General features: G+C 36.0%; 1 pseudogene; it reads right to left on the reverse strand.

Annotated features, from left to right (window-relative positions):
- Positions 1 to 955: 955 nt before the first annotated feature.
- Positions 956 to 14,049, reverse strand: LOC149534866 (uncharacterized; annotated as a pseudogene).
- Between the last annotated feature and the right edge of the window lie 1,461 nt (positions 14,050 to 15,510).

Below are 15,510 nucleotides of genomic sequence, written 5' to 3' on the forward strand. Positions count from 1 at the left end.
GCCAATGTATGGAGCCTTTATATCCAAACATTCATTATAAGTTGGGGAACACACTTCATGCTTGACATGCAAGTGATGCATCTACATATGCAATTTTATCACCTTGAAAAACTGTATTTGATTCTGCTAGTTGGGAACAATTGATTGTTCATTTTATTGTACCTAATTAGATGATAGTTCTACAAGAATTTGTAATCAACCTAGCTAATAAAAATTTAGACCAATTTAACTGGGTTATGGTTTGTTTCTTTCCAAAAATATCTGGTATGATATGTTTTTGTAAAATTTCTTGCAAACTCTATCCATTTTTCCTAGTCTGCATTATTTTTGTGCAGGATCTTGAGGTAACCCACTTAGCACGGGTTGAATGAGCTTTATTATTTTATAATTTAGATTCTGGAATATGTATGCACTTGGATACAAAATTTTGTTGTGAGCTAATATGTGATAAGCACCTTAAAAAATCCTTTTGTATATATAAAGCGATACATGTTTAGAAGGAAATACAAAGACAAATGTTTAGAAGGAAAAGAATTTTTTTTTACATAGGTACCTCTTCTCCCCTTGAAGAAAATCAAAGAGCAAGAGCACAAAGATCATAAGGGCATGACACAACAAAAAAATCATAGAGCAAGGGCACAACAACGAAATGCATAGATCACAACAACAAAATTGCAAAGCAAGGGCATGACAACGAAATGAAGAGATCACAACAATAAAATTGCAGAGCAAGGGCACAACAACATTTAGAGCTCTCCACCTCTTTCACGTGCAACTCTCCACAATCAAAACAAATGGGGAATGAACTATGTCATGTTTTCTTTTTCTTTTTTGTTTATAATTAGGCCTACATTGCAATTACAATGCCAACATTAGTATTGTGACGGAGTCAGGGACAATTGCAAAAAAGAAAACATGAAAATCACCACAAATCACACCGTCATAACAATTGCCATCACAAATTAGCCTTTAAAAGACAAATTGTATTCTTCACATCATAGGGGGCAAATTACACCCTAAATATTGGAGGTGTGGTAGGTTTGAAGAACCAACACCCATTCACTGTTGGTGCTCACTTAGATGAGCAATACTTGGAGAAAGATTTCCAATAGCAAAAGATGCTTTGGATTTTGCCAAAATTGTTCTTGAATAAAGTAAATTTACAAGTAATGGATAAGTTCCCAATTGGACAAGCATATGGTGAGTTTTCAAACATGATGGGTTGGTAAATTTGAGTAGTGCACCAATGGCATTTTCCTTTGCGTTAGGAGATCCACTATTTAACACTTGGATAATTGATGGAAGCACTTCAACCTCAATTATAGCGATAGCTACTTTACCATCAAAATCAGGCTGGGTTGATAGTATACCTATAGCAACTGCTTCTATGTGAGAAATAATAAATTTCAATCACCTACAACCCTAAAAATAATAATTTTACCACCCTAAAAGTTTCTTGAAAACAACTATTACCGAGTGACAGTATTTGCTTGGTAACCAAAGAAATCAAGTGGCAGGAGTGTTTAACGATTGAGCTCGGTAAATGAAGAGAAAATAACTTGATAGCCAAAGGATGCCAAGTGAGCTCGGTAGTGTGATTACTGAGGGAACTCGGTAGCCATAGGAAGGTGGAGCTCGGTAGAAGAAAGCACCGAGTGAGGTTAGTAGAAGAGAAACTCGGTAGCCACATGAGAGTGGAAATTGGTAGAAGAAAGCATTGAGTGAACTCGGTAGCCATTGGAGAGAATGATTTCTACCAAAGACAATACCGAGTGCAGACTTATGACATGAATATTTTCACCATTAAAACTAGAGACCCAAAGCTTAAAATACTCAACAATAAACTTATCAAATGCAATGAACAAGGAAAGAGTAATAGATTCAAGTATGCTTGCTTGCTTTCTATTTAACTTTGATTCAAACTAATACAAGATCTAGGAGCATTTGGCTTCAACCAGAAAACCCTAAACTTTAAACTGATAAAACTTCAAACTTGCAATGGTTGCATACAATAACACCTGGAGCAATCACTACTTCAACAAGTTGAAACCAATAAACTACAAACTTACAAAACGACAGGAAGAAGCACATGCAACTGCAAGCATGACAACGATTCTTGCTATCTCTGCAACAACTGATTTGCATATCACCTTTTCCTTTCTTTTTCTACTTTGCAACTTCTAAGCTCTTCCTGCAACTTCTACTTCTTCTACAGGTTGAATGGAATAGAACATTCCTTTTTGTCTTTGGAAAAATATTTTCCCCCTCATTTCTAAATTTGAAAAAAATTCACCTACCAGTAATAAATGTTTATGACTGTTCTGCAATCCATCAGGGGTAGTAGGTGGGCATTTGGCTCCAGGGAGAAATGACCAACTGCAATTAATATTCCAACACTCCCCCTTTATCCCAAGCCAAACAATCAAGGATCACTGCTGATCCAAATCAACTACACCAAGACACTCTCTTAGGTGTACAAAAGTCCCAATGCCTAATGACTTAGTAAATATGTCTGCTAGTTGCTGCTCAGACTTGTAAAATTTCATCTTGATATCCCCATTCTCCACCAACTCTCTAATGAAGTGATATCTAATCTCTATGTGTTTGCTTCTCCCATGGAAGACTAGATTCTTGGACAATGCAATTGATGAGATGTTGTCATAATAAATTATGGTTCCATCCTCTTGCCTTTCATTCAAATCTATCAAGATGCTCCTTAACCAAATAGCTTGACATGCTACTACATTTGCTGCTATATATTCAGCCTCTGCTGTAGATTGAGCAACAATAGGTTGCTTCTTGGATGCCCATGAAATTGCACCCGATCCCATATGAAACATGTATCCGAAAGTGCTCTTCCTATCATCTATACTTCCAGCCCAATCACTATCTGTGTATCCCACCAACTTGAAATCATCATTTGTAGTATACAAAATTCCAAATCCCTTGGTACCTTTCACATACCTTAGGATCCTCTTTCCTGCTTGCCAATGGAAATCCTTTGGTGTTTCCATAAATCTGAAAATTAGACTTACTGCATGCATTAAGTCTGGCCGAGTTGCAGTTAAGTACATTAGACTTCCAACCATACTCTTGTATAGTGTTGGATCCACTCTCTTGCTAGAGTCTTCCTTACTCAACTTTAGACCTACTGCTATTGGTGTGGGAGCTGCCTTACTATTCTGCATTTTAAATCTCTCCAAGATCTGCCTTGCATATTTTTCTTCAGAGATGAAGATGCCATCATGCATTTGTTTTACTTCTATGCCTAGAAAGTATTTTAAGAGACCTAGGTCTGTCATTTCAAATTCACTTTTCATGACCTCTTTGAACCCACCAATTAGAGCCTTGTCATTACTAGTAAAAATCAAATCATCTACATACAAGACAACAATCAACACATTACCATTTGTTGCCTTGATGTAGAGAGTAGGCTCACCATTTCTTTTGCTAAAGCCATTTCTCATCAAATATGAGTCAATCCTACTGTACTATACCCTTGAAGCTTGCTTGAGCCCATAAAGAGCTCTCTTCAATCTATATACTTTGTTCTCTTCACATGCTACTTCATAACCAGGTGGCTACTCCACATATACTTCTTCCTTCAATACACCATTTAGGAAGGTAGACTTCACATCCATTTGAAATACCTTCCATTTGTGCTGAGCTGCAATTTATATAACAGCATGCACAATTTCCATTCTTGCAACTGGGGCATAGGTCTCATCATAATCTTTTTCGTATTGCTGTTTGTAGCCCTTGACTACCAGCCTTGCCTTATGCCTATCAATTTTGCCTTCAGCATTGCATTTGGTCTTGTAGACCCATTTCACTCCAATCACTTGCTTCCTGGGAGGCAAATCAGTTAGCTCCCATGTCTCATTCCTTTCTATAGCATCTATCTCCTCATCTATGGACTTACACCATTTCTTCTCCTTAATAGCTTCTTCAAAATATATTGGATCACTATGAGAAAATAATGCAAAATTAACACTCTCATCATAATCTTCATACCTTTCATCTTGGTATATCTCCCTAAGACTCTTGGTCTTTCTTGGTAATAGGGAGGAGAGTGTGGGATCAGAATCTTCACTATTGTTTCTTGGCACTAACACTCAGTTATGCCTAGAGGAGCTCAATAATGACTGAGGCTACTTACCTTTTTTTCTATCTACTTCTTCTTCTTGCTGTTCATCAACATCCTCTTCACTTATAATTGGCACTTTACTTGAAGTGCTCGATGACTCATCAATTTGACCATACCAAGACTAATTTTCAAGAAATTTCACATCTCTTGAAAGAGTTATCTTATTGTTCAATGGATCATACAATCTGCATGCCTTTGATTCTGAGCTGTACCCTGTGAAGATGCACTTCACACCTTTGTCATCCAATTTCTACCTTTTCTCTTTAGGCACATGTGCATATGCAACACATCCAAACACCCTTAAGTGTTCAATTGTCCATCTTCCTCGTGACCATGCTTCCATTGGAATTCTATCACAGACTGCCTTTGTAGGACACCTATTAATTAGGTAAACTGCTGTTGCTATAGCCTCTCCCCAAAATTCAATTGGGAGACCTTTCTCTTTCATCATGCTCCTTGCCATTTCAACAATGGTCTTGTTCTTTCTTTTAGCCACTCCATTCTGCTGTGGTGTGTAGCTGGCTGTGAGCTCTTTCTTTATGCCATGTTTCCTACAAAAATTTACAAAAGAATTGGAGGTATACTCCCCTCCTCTTTTTGATCTTAGGACCTTGATATAATGTCCATATTCTCTTTCATCTTGGGCTTTAAATTCTAAATTTTTTTCAAATGCTTCAGATTTATTCTTTAAGAAATACACCCATGTCCTATGACTGAAATCATCAATGAATGTCATGAAATAAATACTCCCCCAATGGAAGTAACTTGCATAGGACCGACTAGGTCAGTATGCACTAACTCTAATGGATATCTAGCCCTCCTAGAATTTCCAGAATTAAAGGGAAGCCTATGTTGCTTACCCAAAATACAAGCCTCACACTTGTCACATGAATTTCCTATTCATGGCAAACCTTCTACCATTCTTTTATTTGACAACAAATTTAAACTAGCATAGCCTAGATGACCATACCCGAGGTGCCATAGCGTGAGGGGTCTTCAATCACACTCCTTAGGGCTGATTGTGTGGGAGGTGTAGCACCAACTTGAGATGAGAAACATGTCTCTATCCTCAAGGGAAACATTCTATTCTTTGTCATTTGAACTACTGCAAGTAAGTTCTTGCTCCCATCCTTTTCTTGAATAACACACATGTCATTCTCCATTTGCACTTTGTATCCATTCTGAATGAACTGACCAATGCTCATCAAATTGTGCTTCATACCAGGGGTGAAATACACATTTTTTATTTCCTTCTTCTCACCTTTCTTGGTGCGGACCATAATAGATCCTTTGCTCACTACTGGTAGGGTTCCATTGTTACCCATTTTAATTTCAGATTTGAAACTCTTGTCAATGAATGAAAAGAAGGTTTCATTACCACTCATGTGGTTGCTACATCCACTGTCAAGGTACCAAACCTCAGGGCTTCCTTCTTCCCCAACATTACACATGATGACGGTAGTGGCATTGTTTTCACTTCCCATGTTCATATCAGCCACATTTGCTTGTCCTGACTGATCATTTTCCTTCTTCTAGCATTCATTTGCATAATGCCCATATTTATGACAGTAGTAGCATTCTACATTACTCTTATTTGAGTTGTAGTTTTTCTTACCTCCTCTTGATGTATTTTGTGAGCTACTTGCTCCATCTACTCTTCCTGAGCTTTCTGCTGCAGCATTTCTTTATCCTCCATTACCTCGACCTCTGCCTTTGGAGTTTCTACCTGAGCCATTTCTTCCTTTCCCCCTTCCTCTTGGATTTTACTAAGCCTTGAATGCTTGCTCTTGGGAAGAAGAAGATGTAGATGTGTTGATCCTATGCTCATGGGTTTGAAGAGTACCCATCAATTCATCCATTGTCAAAACAGTGAGGTCTTTTGCCTCTTCTATGGTCATGACCAAATTGTCATATTTATGAGGTAAACTCCTCAATATCTTTTCCACTATCCTCTACTCTTGATAGTCTTCTCCATTTGACTTCAATTGGTTAATCACATTGGAGGTTCTTGAACTAAAATCTACAACTGATTCATTTTTTTTCATCTGAAGGTTCTCAAACTCCCTCCTTATATTATGTAGCTTTATAGTACAGACTTTATCAGTCTCCTTGAAGTTCATCTCAAGGATATCCCATGCTTCCTTTGCATAATTTTCAGCTACAATCTTTGAGAATACTGTCTCTGTCATTGCTACTTCAATCAAACTTAATGCCTTTGCATCTTTCCTCCTTGACTCTTTCAAATGAGTCTTTTGTGCATTTGTGAGGGCAACATACTGAGTTGGGTCTGTCACATCATTAAACCCATTAACTACAAACTCCCACAAATCATTAGCAACCATTATGGTTTTCATTTTCTTTTCCCATGTATCATAATTTTGTCCATTGAAGGGTGGTGGGTGCTGCCATATCTTTCCTGCATCTCTACCATTATAAATATCATAAGAAAACAAATGCCCTAACTCACTATGGATGTGGGGCCTCAAAGCTCTGATACCATGTGAGAAATAATAAATTTCAATCACCTACAACCCTAAAATTTTTTTTTTACCACCCTAAAGGTGCTCGGCAACAACTATTACCGAGTGACAGCATTTTCTTGGTAACCAAAGAAACCAAGTGGTAGGAGTGTTTACCAAGTGAGCTCGGTAAATGAAGAGAAAATAACTCGATAGCCAAAGGATGCCGAGTAAGCTCGGTAGTGTGATTACTGAGTGAACTCGGTAGCCACAGGAGGGTGGAGCTCGGTAGAAGAAAGCACTGAGTGAGGTCGGTAGAAGAGCAACTCGGTAGCCACAGGAGAGTGGAACTTGGTAGAAGAAAGCACCGAGTGAACTCAGTAGCCACTACAGAGAATGATTTCTACCAAAGACAATACCGAGTGCAGACTTATGACATGAATATTTTCACCATTAAAACCAGAGACTCAAATCTTGAAATACTCAACAATAAACTTATCAAATGCAATGAACAAGGAAAGAGAAATAGATTCAAGTATGCCTGCTTGCTTTCTATTTAAATTTGATTCAAACTAATACAAGATCTGGGAGCATTTGGCTTCAACCAGAAAACCCTAAACTTTAAACTGATAAAACGTCAAACTTTAAACTTCAAACTTGCAATGGATGCATACAATAACACCTGGAGCAATCACTACTTCAACAGGTTGAAACCAATAAACTACAAACTTACAAAATGACAAGAAGAAGCACGTGCAACTGCAAGCACAACAACAATTCCTGCTGTCTCTACAACAACTAATCTGCTGATCACCTTTTTCTTTCTTTTTCTGCTCTGCAACTTCTGAGCTCTTCCTACAACTTCTGCTTCTTGTACAGGTTGAATGGAATAGAACATTCCTTTTTTTCTTTGGCAAAATATTTTCCCCCTCATTTTTGAATTTGAAAAAAACTCACCTACCAGTGATAAATGTTTATGATTGTTCTGCAATCCATTAGGGGTGATAGGTGGGCATTTGGCTCTAGGGAGAAATGACCAACTACAATTAATATTCCAACATTCTATATCACTACGGGAATCATCTTTAAGAAAAGTCACAAAAAGCTCAAACTTCTTTTCATTCAAAAGGAAATTCAACATCTATTGAGAACTCTTTTCTAAGAGACTGCAGAGAAATTTAATAATAGACTCCCTTATTTTTTGGTCAAAACCTTCTATTAGGAGTAAAATAATAGAAATTCTATTAGCTAATCTACAAGAAGATAAGCTTGAGTAATTAATTTGATCAGTCAATTCCATTTTTGAAAGGGCTATTTCCTTCTTAATCTTTGAGTCTTCTAAACATTTATGAAGACATTCACTTAGTGACCGATACAAATTAGCAACATTCATTCACACTACATTATCATCATTATGATGAAGCCATTGCAGGATTTCTACTGCATTTTTTTGCTAATTCTGTGACTGACTCATTTTGAAGGGTTACACCCTTTTCTCTAGACTAATCTACCTAGAGACAAATAGTTTTAGCTTAGATTTAGAACCATTTAGAAACAACTTAGATAGAAATGCAACAACTGTTGAGATTCAGGCATCACATGTAAGACAATGTCCCACTTATTTTACTCTAGCAGCCACAACTTTATCCTTGTTTATAGTGTGATCAGTAGAAAGAGTTTTCAATGTTAATAGAGCTACTCTCTTTACAACCCAATTGTGAGATTTTATAAGCACCTTCACCATAAGAGGGATTAGTCCTTCAATTGCAATCCAGTTCTTGTTGATGGATTTTTTTTCACAAATTTGTTGCATCTATTCAAGAGTATCCTTCTCCTTCACTTCGTCTCTTGACTACAACTTGGACTTGGTTGCTTTAATCTTAAGAAAATAAATTATCTCCACCCATTCCAGAGAGTGAAATCCAAAAGGCTCTCTCATGTATCAAGATCTATCTTGTTACTAGCTTCAAACAATTCATGTATTTCTTTCCTTTGATAGGGTGTGTCTGTACTTAGACTTTCCAAATTATTTATTACATAATTTTTAAGAGGACATTTGAAGGATTTCAGAGGAGGAATGTCTTCGTATGTTGTTGCCCAAACTCATTTGTCTTTCCCTTTATCTATTTTTAACTTTCTTTGGACTATTTGCAACATCTGCATGAGAAAGTAGAGCAATAAAATATTCTATGAATTCATGTTGTTGTTCTTTCCTTACAACAACCTCTTCTTTCTCCTACCAAAAGCTTTCAACGAATCCCATCATTAAGATTAGATTTATATAAAAACTAAAGGCAAGTACCAAGCCACTATGTGGCACTTGTTGATAGTTACAAGAAAATTTGCATCCTTTTACAACCATAGTAGATTTTGACCCATATAACTTTGTTATTCAAATTTATTTATACTAAATCCAGAAATTTGTTTCAGCATATATAATCTGAAAAATTATCTATCAAATTTTGCAAGTAATAGCCTATAGGAGCACTCAAATCTCATTGGAAATATGTTTAATGAATGACTAATATTTTTTTTGTCATAACCTTCACTATAATAACAGTGTCTTTTTCTTCATAAACATCTTTTCCTTGGCTCGTGTCATTAGTAAGGTAGTTGTTTTTCTCCGTGTGTTATGCATTGTTCTTTTGAGATTATAGCTTACATATTTTAGCGAAAGACAAAGCCTTTATCCAGTAAGCTATTTGATTACCATAAATATTTACATAGTAAACTTATTACTATATTGCCTCTTATCTACCATTTAGTTTGGGTTGCATTATAGGGCTGAATAATTTTGACTTAGTCCTTCAAAAATTGCTTAGAAGAATAGATTCCTTCTCCTTCAAAGATTTTAATATTATTCTTAGCTATTAATAACTTTCAGAACCGCCGTTTATTCAAACATTGGTTCCATTCTTTTAACCTATAATATTTCTATTAATATTGAATTTATTTTAAGCTATTTGAAACAAGGGCTCTGGTGGAGCCTGAGTCCCTACCTTCTATTTCATTGTAGCAAAAACAGTTTATGAGATGCAAAGAAAAGAACTGGTTTAAAGAAGCAGTATGCTATTTGTAAAGTAAATACATTAACATCAAAATCAAAATCAAAATGCCAATAGTAAATTAGAAATCTGTTCATAGTATATCTGATTACAATAGTAAAATTTTAAAATTATTGTAAAATTTTAAAATTAGAACAACATATGGCTGCTAAGTTTATGTCAAAAGATTTTGTTTTGTGAAACTGAAATAGCACAAAGGCTATCTCTTTAAAGAGCTGAAAGTAAAGCATCTAATGTTGCACGAAAATCTTAAACTAATTGAGAGTGATACAAAATATAGTTCTCTGCTGTTCAATTTTTATGATGACAAATGATGTTGTGTTCATTATAGTTGTTGGTGTATTGCTTTCCAATGTAAGACAAAATAAAAATTTTTGTTGTTCGGTGTTTGTGATAAAAAAAGAAGGTGCATTTAGTACAACTATTCATATATTACTTTACACTTATACAAAATGTAGTTTTCTGTTATTTGTTTTTCATGATAACAAAAGAAGCTGAGTGCTGATACTATATAGCTCAAAAGATCTGAATGTGGACTGTTGGTGAAGCTAAAAGTTGACTGGCTAAAACAAAATCTGTTTGATATTGTTGTTGATGTTATTGTTAAGTCCAAGGTGCATATTTTTCCTGCAAGACAAAAAGTTAAGAAGGTTAGCAATGTAGAAATGAGTCTGACAAAGTATGCAAATTGCTGAAAATGGCTATAATGTTAGCTTACCATGTTGGTTTCTGTGGTGATTGAAAGAATGGAATTATCCATTGCTAGTGTGAATGTGCCATGCATGTTGAAGTTTCACATTATGTAGACAGTTGTAGACATTTTTTCTGTGTACTGGTTGAAGTGGATTCTGGTCAGCTCTGGGAAGTTGTCCTCAAGTAGCTTTCTATGTAGGCAGCAGTCAACAATGTTATCCTTTATTTCAATGACACACTAGAGGTAAGGCTGGAAATTGAATGTTGTGGTTTTGCCATAGTTTGTGCAATGTATCTCTCCTGTGCTTGTGCTTTCAGATAGCAAGACTGTGTGTTGACATATTGTGCATAGTGGCTGGTATGGTGTTTGGTGGACATTCTTTGTTCGTAGTGTTCCTGTAACCTGAAAGTGAAAGTGAGAAGTTAGTGAATGTGTGTGTAATTTGTCGAGTCTTGTGCATATTAGCATGTAGTCTATTTGTGTTTGATGCTTTATTAGCTGCAACTTTATTTCTGCCAAATTTTGGAGTGCTACTTTTGTGCATTGATCATTGAGCATATCAATAAATGTGGACTGGCCTGATTGTAGTATTGCTGAGCCTCTTGGACCACTGTGAGTTACATTTTTGAGTAATAGTAGCAGTGGTGTTGGTTTTCTAGATGATGCATAGATATCTTGTAGATTTTTGTACCCATAGCTATGGTTTTGGAAGACTCGGAGCTGTAATAATGAGTATGCTGTTAGTTGCTGGAATTAGTTGGAACTGTAAAGCATTTGCAAAAAATGAATTTTAAATTTGAAACTTATATCTTACAGTTGCAGTGTTGGAAGGGAGTTCTCCATCTCTAATTTGTAGTTGGAACCGCTGTGCTGTTTGCTGGTGGGATGTGACAAGAACGTTGAGGCTTCCAACTGGGTATGTATTTGGTGACTGTATTAGGTGCGATATTTTTGTGTCCGGTGCTAGCTTTTGTTGTTTGCATACAGTAGTAATTTTTTGAATCTGTGTGTTTGAAGTGAGCTGTAAGCAGTATTCGGCGTCTCCTCTTTCAAAATCTAATTTTTTGTTTATCTTGAAGTTCTCTATGCGGATGCTTGTGCCAAGAGTCAGCCAATGCAGATGTTTGTCAACCAGCTTGTTGGTGATGTTTATTGTTATTTTTTTTTGAGCATGTTTGTCAATCATATCTATGTGTGCAATTGGTGATCCTTGCTGGCTCGAGGAAGCTATCTTGCAAGCTGGTCCATATGTTATTAGTATGTCGCCCTCAAATATGCTTGCTGATTGTGTCATGCAAATGTCGAATATGGTTGAAGGTTCAAATGCTTGTACCTTTTGTCTGCATGTAGAAATGTGTTTGTGTTAGAAGCTTAGTGCTTCTATTGTGTATGTGTTCAAATGAGCAATTGTTTCTGAGCATACTTACTTTTTCTGCTTGCTTTCTTGCTGGCTGTCCAATTGTTGTGTTTTGTCTTTGCTTTCCATAGTCTACAAGAAGTAGTCAATAAAATAAAATTACTAACTTGTATTTTTAGTCTAATCTTGGTAGCATGTCTAGTATGGTTTATAGCATTGGTGGTGTAGAAGAATGTGTAATATGTCTATGGAAGCTTCTAAGTCAATGGTGCAATGAGATTTATTTTATCAAATTTGTGTGTCTTTTGCATTGGGTTTAGTTGTTATAGTTGATGTTGTAGTACGGGAGCAAAGTGGTCTGTCCAGTATGTGTCTAAAATAGTGTGGATAGTTGTCTCAGGATTGATGTTTTTTATCCATATATGGTCTAATAGGCTTCCTGTGTGTGTTGTAGGCTTGTCAACCATTAGCAAGAGGTCATGGTGTTGCATAAAAAAATGCAGTTGGGATTGTTGTTTTGTTTTCTTAAGCATGTCAATGTTCAGGTCTCCTGCAACAATTAGTTTTGATGCTGCTGGTAATGTTTTTGTTATGGTTTCTATGAGGTTGAATATGTCACTGATTGGTGCCTTGGGTGTCAAATATACATTTGCAATTCGGAAGTTGGTTTTGTTGTAGAAAATGTCAACTATTGTTGATTCCAAGTATTCTGTTGCAAATGTTTCCAAATTTTGTAAGATAGTATGTCGTGCGCAACATGTCATAAGGCCATGAATGGAATGTGAAGGATACAATCTGAAGATTTTGGCAAGTTGTGGGACATGATCAAGGTTGCTTATTCTTGTTTCTTGTAAGCATAGTACAGTTGCGCTACATAAGTCATGGTCATGAGCAATTTTATCTGCATGCAGTAGTAGACTGCGTGTATTTATTGTGCATATTGTGATATTGGTTGATGTTTGTGAAGGAAGACTGTATTTCAATGGCCATTGTGCGGAAGTTTTTAGGAGTTCTGTCTCAAAGTGTACTTTTTGTGATAGCTTTAGGTTTTGATGTTGCAATCTATGAATCAATTATAGTGAGTCAATGTCTTTGATATGTGACAATGCAGTATAAACTAGTCCATGTTGACAGACTCTATGTGGGTCAAATGCAACTGCGTTCATTGTGAGCCCTTGTGCCCTATGAATAGTTCTAGCACAAGCTAATTGAAAGGGGAACTGTGAGCAGTTAATAACCTTGGTTGGTATTTTGACTCATCTAGTGATTCGTGTCAATGGTGTCCATGTTTGAGGTATGGATTCTGTGTAAAGACATTGCATTTGTTGACGATGTAGTTTTCTGACTTCTGCATCATTGAAATGTATCCAAACAATGTCTTTTTTATCTTTTGTATATGACTGGAAAATTCCACCAGCACCATTTACTAATCCATCTTCTATATCAAGGTATCCTACTATAAGCTCTACAAGTATTCCTTGCTTGACAATTATTTTTGCTGGTAGCATTGTTCTTTTAGTTTGGTAGATATTTTTTTCAATGGTTATATCTTTGTGATCTATAGCGTCAAGTATATGCATGAGACTGGGCATGTACTCTACCATTCTTCTATTGTGTTCATCTACATCTATGTTTCGTTGGAACAAATGAGGTAGGCTTGGGTCATTTGGTATAGGTCTATAACATTTTGCATTTATGTAATGGATGTCCTCATCAGTTTGTTGACAAGTTCTGATTCGATTCAAAGTGGAGATGAATTGTTCATTGGTTTGTCTAATGACATTGTGTAGTTCATAATATTTGAAATTTTCATTCCAAAATGTGTAGTGGATAATTTCATTGTTTATCTTTGGTTGTTCAAATATCCAAGCATCGCATACAGGTTGTGCTTGATATAAGTCACCACAAAATATTATGTCTATGTTTCCAAATGCCTTTGTTGTGTGTTTTATTTGTCGTAGTCTTTTGTCTATGTTGTATAACATTGTAGACCCTACCAAAGATACCTCATCAATTAGAAGGACTTGTAATTGCTCAAGTTTTTTCGTCAATTTGTCTAGTGTATCAAAATCTAGTGGATTTAGATTTGAACAATTCAATGGTAGGTGAAATATTGAACGAGCAGTGGTTCCCCCTGCATTGTATGCAACTTTTCCTGTTGAGGCAACAATGATTCCTTTTGTCTTTAGAGGATTGCTGTCTAGTTGTTTGTCATATAGCCTGATCAAAGCCTCATAAAGCACTTTTGCTATGTATGTTTTGCCAGTTCCAGCTCTGCCAGTGAGGAATAAATAAATTGGTTTTTTTAGTGCACGTCTCTTTGACATTATGACGTCCTTTAATATTGCTTGTTGTTCTTTATTTAATTTTCTTCACATCTTGAAATATTCTTCACTATTTTTAAGGAAGGGGTGTGCAATTTCTGAGCATATTGTTTTCGAGTTGATTTGGTCTAATCTTGTTTGCTTTTTGTGCATTAGATCAGGGAAAATGTCATAATGTTCTTCTATAAGTGAGTTCTTGTTGCAGTCTATTTGGCGATCAAAGATGATTGTGCTATTGTTGTCCATTTGAACTTGTGTTGCTACTTCGTCAATGTCACCCCAAGTGTAGTCAATTTGACTATTGAACTTTTTTTCATTGTTTGCTATTTTTGTTTTGTTTAAGTTAAATGCTTCACTCCATGTTTTTTGACCAGAAAGTAGTGTTTGCTCATTGCATCTAAATGGTATGTATAACATCAATTTTTCTCTGCAGTAATTCTGATAGTCAACATGTGGACTGTATCTGACATATCGTATGATTTGTGGCTTATGCCTTCTTTGCATGTTGCCTTTGCTATTGTAATAAAATGCGACATACTCTGCAAGCGACAAATTTTCTAGTGTGTTTGGTCTTGCTATGTATTTTTCTATTGCAGATGCATAAATTATGTCTTCTGAATTGTCTTCTTCTTTGGCCAATAGTCTTGGACTTTTGAGCATGACTACTCTACTTTCAGATGGTGCAGTATTGATGAATGTTGTTTTTCTTAATGACTTTCTTAATGGCAATGATAAAGCAATGTGAATAGCTTGCCGACTAGACATTTGTTGATGGTTGAGCAATGCATTTCCAAGTCAGCGTATGTATTGTGTCTTGTCGTCATAAGTCGTAGTACATTGTCTTCACAATTGGCGAAAGGCTAATGATGTCGTCGTGTCTTGCTTAGTCATGTATGAGCAACAGTATGATGCAGCAACATATGCATCTAATATGAATTGTGTATCTGTATTCGCATACCACAAGGCTGGAACTTTTCTTGCAAATGCATTTGTCCAAATGTCTGTTGGGTTTCGTTTCAGTAGTAGAACTCTTTTTCTCAATGTTAGTTGTATTAATGTCATGTACTCAGTTTCTGTTATGTTGAGATCTTCAAGGAAGTCGTCAAATGTAATGTTCTTTACATATCACTTATTTTCCAATTGATGCAAAATTTATTTTGCTTTGTCTTTCACTGCATTGTCTGTTGTTGTCAATGGCTCCAAAACTATTGTTCCTCGCATTGGCGGCAAAGGGAAATTGAAGCAACAATTAGATGTCCTATATTTCTTGCAAGTTTTAGTATGATGATGTGTTTGCATGTTTACAAGGTTTTCGTCTAGTAACGTTGAATCGGATGAGATGTATCTATCTACAAAGTTTATAATTTGCTTGTGTGTGAACTTTCCCAATATTGGTGCATCTCTAACCCATAACATAAAGTGGACTTGTTCATTTCCTCTTTTTTGGAATTCTGTGACAAAGAA

This window comes from Cupressus sempervirens, chromosome 10, assembly GCF_028749045.1.
Source record: "Cupressus sempervirens isolate cs-2001-9-10 chromosome 10, ASM2874904v1, whole genome shotgun sequence".
NCBI lineage: Eukaryota > Viridiplantae > Streptophyta > Pinopsida > Cupressales > Cupressaceae > Cupressus > Cupressus sempervirens.